The 8,645-nt window shown below is 33.7% G+C and overlaps 1 pseudogene; it reads right to left on the bottom strand.

The window, feature by feature from the left end:
• Positions 1-609: 609 nt before the first annotated feature.
• On the bottom strand, positions 610-8,262 carry LOC125837443 (gibberellin 20 oxidase 1-D-like; annotated as a pseudogene).
• Positions 8,263-8,645: the final 383 nt, after the last annotated feature.

Genomic DNA, 8,645 nt, shown 5'->3' with positions numbered 1-8,645 from the left:
GCCCATCCATGGAGCAATCAATGGCACGTGAACCCACCCACGAGCCATTATTGGTCCTTGTGAGGTGGTACCCTAATATTCTAACATGCTCTGCCCTCTATCTCGAATTTGGGGTGTTACAGATTATTTTATAGCGGATTAATTTCATAATCTTCTCTCGTGGCTTCCTTCGTAAAGATCAAGGGCCTCCAAGTAAGTTTCCATTATTACAACTAATAATTGTTATTTTCATTATCAAAAAACAGAATGAATCATCATGAAAAACTATTTTTGAAATCTATCTCTTCACTCAAAATTCCCTTCGTAAAAATAGTTCTAGATCCCACCTTTATGTTTTTGAAAGAAAAGAATTGCGGGAAATTAACAATGAAAGAAAAGTTGAAGGATAAATTATTTATTGCACTACAAAACTTTATATTATTGACCAACTAAAGGACACATATTTACAGACTAAAAAAACCAAACTAAAATAGAAATCAATTCCTAAATAGTAGGTCTCTTACTTAATAAAATTATTGCAATAAGAATATTTGGAGTTCTAAATCAAAGATTCAACATATATACAAAATATTACAAGGCCTTCAATATTTAACTTCATCTGTATAGCTCTTACGCTTCTACATTATTGTTTTGAAGCCACATCGAGAAAGATTGAAGAGTGTTTGTATCAGCTCTGTGATGCTTTTGAATAAACTCAAGGAGAGTAGGCCATGTGAAGTCAAGATATAGTCTAGGGTTCTTGTAGTCCGCCAATTGAGTTGGTGGACTCACCACCTTATCTTTGTTTGTAGAAGGAAAGAAAGCAAGTGATTTTCTAGGAGTCTTGTACTTAAGCACTGCTCTATGCAAGCAAGTCGTGTATCTTCCATTCGATAGCGCCTCCAAATGACAAAACACCAAATATTTTATATTCATGTTTATGTCTAAGAATTAATTATGTATAATATTGCACATCATGTGGAAATATCTAATAATATTTTTCACCAAAAATGTATTACTTGTCTAATGTATTATGTTTATATTCTTATACATAAAAAAATAGCTTAGTATATAGTTCTTGTTTGTAAATTTTCTTGCCATAAATTTGTCGCATATGTTAAACAGAAAAGCATTGATATTTGGATGGATGGAGTACCATTCGTTGTCCATAAAAACCTGAATTCTGTTAACAGAATCTTGATGGAGAACGGTTAATGATTTTGGATCATAGTGAGGCCTTGTTCCTATGAGATCTGGTTTCTGGCATGGGGTATAGTAGTTGAGTCTCATTATGGAGTCATTATCTTTGAAAAAACTCTTTTACGTGTCTCTTTTGTACACCTGGGCTCATCCCTAAGAGCTCCATGATCCTAAGAAAAAGTGTGCTAATGGAATTGCAATAATCTTGATAAACATTCATGTGTAATTAAAGGGAAAAAAGGTTAATTCATTTACATATACAAACAATAGAAAAATAGATACTCCTTTTGTTTCAATTTGTTCCTTTGATTTTGATTTGTCATGAAGTTTAAGAAAGTAAAGAAAGACTTTTGAATTAGAAGTCTTAGACCAAAGTTACAGAAATGTACAAGAATATCATTTAATTTAGTGGTTTCAAACATGCCATGCCAAAAAAGGAAAAAAAAACATGTTTTTGAAACATACCAAAAAGAAAAGTAGGACAAAATATTGCAATAGAGGAATACTAAGATAGTCAATTATCCTTACCCGAGATTATTAAAACTTTCACCCAATGTCCTTTGGAAATACTCCTCAACTGTGTGAGGTGAGTCTTTTTTAGTAGAGTATCGTAAAGAGAGTGTCTATTTCAAAAGAAGCTTCGAAGAAAATCTTCCAGTAAAGTTGCTGGCATAGCCACAATGCTCACGAATTTTCCTTTGAGTTTTTTTTCTTTTCACAGAGAGTCATGTAAAAGAACATGTCCATGAAATGATGGGAATTGGAGATGAGATTAGCATTAACTCCGTGGATCACTACCAGAAAGAAACCATGGCTCCTGCATGCTTCACCAACAATCCTAGATGCTTGTTGGGCCACGACAGGGTCACTAGAATAGAAACCTGAAACCCCTTAAGTCAATAAGGGGAACATGAAGTTCTTGTGCTACATCACAAGGCTTCTCGTCATCTAGCCATATATATCGTGTAGGAATGTTGGACTCATTTTTCATATGGGATGCATAAAAAATCTATTGTTTTCCCCCACATAGCATAAATGATTTTCCATTTGTGATTATACTATTAGTGGTCATTGTAAGCAAGGGTTTGAGTTTTTCTTTCTTGTACAGTATGTCACAATGGGGAAAACGAAGTAGAAGTAGTTCATTGTGAGGAGTAGAAACGAAGGATTATATAGGGCTTCAAGATGCTTAAAATTTTGATAGAAGTTCATATGTTGTTTGAATCAAAATTTAATAAATGAAATACTTTCAAAGATATGTTTGACCATAGATTTAGAAAAAATTTCCTTAAAAAATTATCAATTATCAATAACGGGTCCGAACAATTTTCTTAGAATGGCTTAATAATGCTTAAATTTGTGGCAAGAGAGTTTTCATATATTTTGAATCAAATTTTAAAAAAGGAAATATTTTAAAGATTTGTTTGACCATAGATTTCAAATCAGAGTTTGGAAATTTTTCCTTTTAAAGCTTTGCAACATCAAAAATGGGTCCAAACAGTTTGGTAAGAATGACTTAATAATGCTTTAAACTGGGGTATAGTTTCATTACAGAATGTACATATACATATCTACACAAAATAAAACATAATCATAGGTAGAGATATTTAAAGAATTTTTGCCGATTGATTTTCCTTAGATAGATTTCCTTATACACCTACAAATTACTTTTATTTTAAAAATAATACTACGGTAAAACCTCACTAAATTAATAAAGTTGAGACTACAAAATATTATTAATTTGCAGTTGTATTATTTAATAGATAAATTAATATATTTATTAATTTAAAGAGTCTTTTGAGATACAATAAAAGTTAATTTTGATTACATCAAAATTATCGCATCTTAATGATTTATGTATCATATTTATTGAATTTACATAAAAATAATACTTTATATACATAAAGTACAATGAATACATAAAAACATTGTATCTTATTAAATTATGTGTCCTATTTGTAGAAATCATATGAAGAAAAACACATTCATTATACACAAAATACAATGTATGTATGTGATTCATTGTAAAAAAAAAAGTTGTTATATGGTTCATTGTAAAATAAATTCAAGAACTCAATGATTTATTATAAAAAAAAATTCATTATACATAATGATCATTATTTCTAATAATCAAATAATATTTACTATATATTTACTAAAAACGTTCAATGTATGAAACTGAGAGAATAAACTATATAAGCAACACATGAAATTTCTTGAAATCATATCCAAAAATGACTTCTTATTTAAAAATTGTCACAAAATCAACAGTGATAGATCAAATATACAAAATATTATTTGAAAACAAAATAAATCATTTCATATGCACTCAATTTTTTTTGCAGTCCTGAAAACACCGAAACTTTTGGATGCAATAAGAAAAGTTAGGGATGAACATTAACTAGTTTTAACGTTTAACAAAAACATAAAACACAATAAAATTATATTTCACTAAATTATCTTTTAAATATATTTGTAATCTTAAAGAACTATTAATTTATAATATTAATTGGACCATATATTTATATAGAGATCTTTAGAACGTATATTATCTTATTATCTTGTCGAAATAAGTAATTTTTTCCATTGGTCCAAGTTAGGTGCAGAGAAATAATTATCTTAGAGAGATGATTACTTTACTAAGTATCAAATCTAGGTCCATCCCTATTTGGGCTCCCAATCCACACTCTAGTCGGGCTTGAACATAAAGGGGGTGTTAGAGTGGGTTAAATACTAGATTGGTTGGAAATTAGTTGATGGTTTGTTTATATGGTCTTGGGCAATCTTACCCTCATTAGCTAGCTCTTGGAATTACGTTAGATCCATGTGTCATACCTTTAAACTCGTATTTTTCGGCAAGGATCAGTTTTATATTAGAAATTGTTGAACCTCGGATGTTTATTGTTGTCTTTTTTTCTTGTCAAGGACTTATTAGCCTATATTTGTGAATCTTATATTAATAATGTTTGCGTTTGGGAACATCGATTTTAAATAAAAATTTGATAAGAATATATTTTTTATTCTCGTTTAGAAATGTCTTATATATTTATGAAAATAATTCTTTAATTACGATATATGTGTTTATATTACTTTATTAGGATTTATTGTTTGTTTATATTTTGATGTAGATAGTGAGACTAGTAATATTGAAGAATTATTAATAGATGAAGTAGGCATTATTCGAAATAAGTTTCTACTAATTGTGGTTTATTCAAAAAGTTATTCATATTTTACCACAAATCTACTCAAGTAAGGGATGTAAAGCATGAAAGAAATCAAGAACTTCCTTTTTTTATTTTATAGTGAACAGCCACATGTATTTCGTGTACTGGTCAACAAATAAGGCATAGTATCTCTTGTTATCAATTGACAAAATAAGAGATGGCCCCCATAAATTAGTATAAATTATTTGCAATGGTCATTGACTTTGAAATGAATTTTCTGAAAAAGGTAACCTGTGCATTTTATTAGAATAACACGATTTACAAATGGAAGCTGTTCTAGAATGTGAAATTGGAAGAGAAAACTGATGTAAAATCATCTTTATAGTACGATGATTAAGATGGCCGAAACGCCGATGCTACATCTGTAGTGGAACTACAACATTGCATTGAGGGGTATGATGTGCACTGCCCGATGGCCATTCATATAGCCTATCTCGATTCTGCTTGCGAAACAGAGGCGCCCCCGTACTCAGATCCTTCACACAATAAGAAAAAGGAAAAAATTCAATGGATGTATGGTTATCGCGGCAAAATTTGGAAACAGAAAGAAGATTATTTTTATAGAATGGGAACATTAAGTATTGAGAAGCTTAAATTGCTGATTCGATGCACTTAAGTTATTGTTACCGGTATCGATTTGCTTATTTTCGTAGGTATTTTTCACGTCATGTTTTCATTATATTCTTCTATATGTTTACGTGAAATCATGGATGGCTAAATACCACAACTGAGATTGTGGAACTATGACGTAAATCTAAGTTTAATTCCATAAAATGAGTGAAAGGCGATTTATATTTGCAAAATATAATTTAGCTATCGTTATTCATATATTCTAATTAGTGCACGCATTAGGGCGAGCCTCTGTCTTTAATTTGTTCGAGATAAAATTGATGGTTAGGAAAAAGCTTAATTAACCTAAAGAAATGGAGTCAAAGTTCGAGTTCGAGAGAAAAGAACTTTAATAATATTGTAAGCGAGGGTTAAACGTGTAACACTCTGGGACCGAGAGGAATTGAGTGAAAATTATCTAATTAGACTTAGAAGTTTCAAATATATTTAGCTAGCCTATATTTTGTACAGACAAATTGCCTGAAACTCAAATACGGAAGAACATTAGATACAACGTTATTACGAACACAATCCTAGTTTCATATAATTATCGAAACAACTTTAGAACTGATATTCTGTTAATTGCTGCATTAGATCTTAGTTACCAATCTTGGTTACTTGAGCTTTATAGCTAAACCCAATTTTTACATTCCGTAATTGTTTCTTTAGGAAATAATAACGACATTAGAGTAAAATGCGAAAGTGGAATCATTTCTGTCAAGAAATTCTCTGTGGGATTGACCTTAACTCATATTGAGTTCTATAAATAGACTTCGATCGTTTAGATCTCTTAATTGAGGTGTATGTTTGGACATATCAAATTTCGGCACCGCTGCCAGGGAATTTCAATTTAGAAGTGTTTTACTAGCTTTTATTTAAAGAGTAATTATTTTTTCTAATTTTACGTCTTGTTCTTTGTCTGTGTGTCTTATAGGTGAGTTCAACTATGTATGCCAAATACTAGAAGTAAGGGAGCTCCATTGATTCATTACGATTCAGAGCTTTGAAAGACTATTCGCAAAATGGTAATCGCACAGGAACTTGAGGTACAACTGCAACAATTTGGACTTGAAGCTGAGACAGGTACAAGAGATGCTCAGCCAAAAGTTGTGAATAACCCGCATAGTGTAGTGATGAACAACCAGGAGTGGAAGAAATAATTCCTCCCGACCACCAACTACTAGCTCCAAGGGGTTGAGAACAATAACAAACTTACATGATGTACGAAGAAGATGATTTAGACTTGGATGGAACGGGAGCAACAAGAGCAATGGTGTTACCTCCACTACCTCCACATGTGAAATTTACAATCACCAGTACTATGATTCAATTGTTGAATTTGAAGGGTATGTTCAGAGGTGTAGCTGGTGATGATGCGAATCGTATTTGATGTACTTTGTGGCGATATGCAAATCACAAAAAATGCCTGGAGTTAGTTAGACATCGATGAGATTATGGTCGTTCCCATTGTCTCTCACTGGGGAGACAACCATTTGGCTGAATGAGATGCTAGATGATTCAGTCAGGACTTGGACTGAGTTGAAGGAAGCTTTCTTGGAACGATTCTTTTCGAAATAAAAAGAGTTGCAGATGAAGGATGAAATAAGTGCCCACAAGCAGTTACCAGGAGAAGTGATGCATGACACCTGTTGCAGATTTAGCCAAAAGCTGAAGAAGTGTCCAAACCACAGTCTTACTAAGAGACATCTAAAACAAGCTTTCCATAAATATTAAAATTATGTTACTAAACCTGTTGTTGATACAGTGTGTGGAGGATCATTCATGAGGAAGCCATTCTCAGAGATCATGTAGGTGATGGAGGAGGTTTCCAAGAATAATAGGGCATGGTACACCAGGGATGCAGAAGTAGGAGATCTTTGGTTCTCTATTGAACTTTTAGCTGAACAAAGTAAAAGAGAAGAAGAAAGAGATCAGGACATGGCACACATGAGGACCTACATAGATTTGCTCACGAAGCATATTGTCGCGAGTTCTGAAAAGGTAAATGTTGTAGGAATTCCAAACATGTATGAAGATTAAGACATTGATCTAGATGAGGAGGCTAAATACTTAGGAACCCAAGGAGGTTTCCGGAATTATAACTCGGGAAACCAAGGTTACTATTCTAGAAATGCAGGTTGGAACCACTCAAGGGAAGGACAGTATGACCGGATGACAACTAGAGAGCAGGGAAACTGGCATAATAGAGATTGGTATAGAATTGATCACGGTGGTGTGTATGTACCCCCAGGTAATAGAGACGGGCAAGTGGTAGTTCCAGCGGATCTAAGCTATAAGACATGATGGCTAAGGTGCTCCAAAAAGTTGAGTCAACTGATGCAGGCGTGAATTTGATGCGAGGTGACTTCTCTAGTGTAGGTCAATTGGTAGATTCTCACACTACCTCCATAAAGTAAATAGAGCAGTAGTTGGGGCAACTTTCATCATCACTTAACCAGAGGAAGAATGGGTCACTACCTAGTGATACTATTCAAAATCCTAAGAAGGACGGGCATTGCATGGATATTGCCACCAAGAGTGGTAAGATTCTTAATAACCCAATTTCTGCAGGTACTAAGTATGAACAGGTGGTGGATCAAACTGAAAAAGATGAGGTTTAAGCTGAACATCTAAATGACTTAGAGGATGCTCAACCAATAGCACAACCCGCAAAAGGAAAAGAGAAAGAGGTTGAGGGAAATATGCCTTTACAGCAGATCCCAAGACCACCTCCTCCTTTCCCCTAACGGCTTAAAAGGAAAGTTGAAGATGGGAAATATGTGAAGTTCATCACCATGCTGTGACAGGTGTCAGTAAACATACCATTGGTGAAAGCCCGTAAGTAGATGCCAGGATATGCAAAGTTCATGAAAGACTTTATTACAAAGAAAAGAGTTGTAAATATTGATTTGACTAACAATGTTCATTATTGCAGAGCTATCACTGCCATATCTTTGGTACAAAACAAGGAGGATCTGGGTGTATTCACCGTACCGTGCACCATCAGATCCATCAAATTTGCAAAGGCATTTTGTGACTTAGGGACTACTATAAACTTAATGCCGCTGGCCATATGCAAGCAACTGGGGTTAGGAGTTCCAAAACCCACAACAATGAGGTTGATAATGGTAGATATGTCAGTGAAGTGACCTGTGGGCATCCTATGCGATGTGCTCGTAAATGTGGACAAGTTCATCTTTCTGGCAGACTTCGTGATCTTTGATTGCGAAGTGGATTTTGAGGTTCCCATTATTTTGGGAAGACCATTTCTTTCCACAAGACGAGCATTGGTAGATGTAGAGAGACGAGAACTGAAATTTAGACTCAACAAAGAAGAGGTAAATTTTAATATTTATAGGTCAATGAAACAGCCATATGACATGAATGTGATGTCTACAATAGAGGTATTTAATGAAGAAGAAATGGGAGCAGCCATTGAGGAGAGGCTAGCTGTTGAAACCTTAGGTGTCGTGCTGATGTATTTTGAAGATAATTTCTGGCCTGACTATGTAGAGACTGTGAATGCTTTGCACGAAATGAGATCACACTCTTATGCTCTAAATAAACTTGACCTAGATTTGAAAAACAGTCCAAGTCCTCTAGCAAAACCATCCATCGAGGAGCCACCTATGT

The sequence above is a fragment of the Solanum verrucosum genome, unplaced genomic scaffold (assembly GCF_900185275.1).
Source record: "Solanum verrucosum unplaced genomic scaffold, falcon-dt-bn FXZP01000147.1, whole genome shotgun sequence".
NCBI lineage: Eukaryota > Viridiplantae > Streptophyta > Magnoliopsida > Solanales > Solanaceae > Solanum > Solanum verrucosum.
Note: the sequence above shows the minus strand (reverse complement) of the source record. Positions and strands in the feature narration are given on the sequence as shown.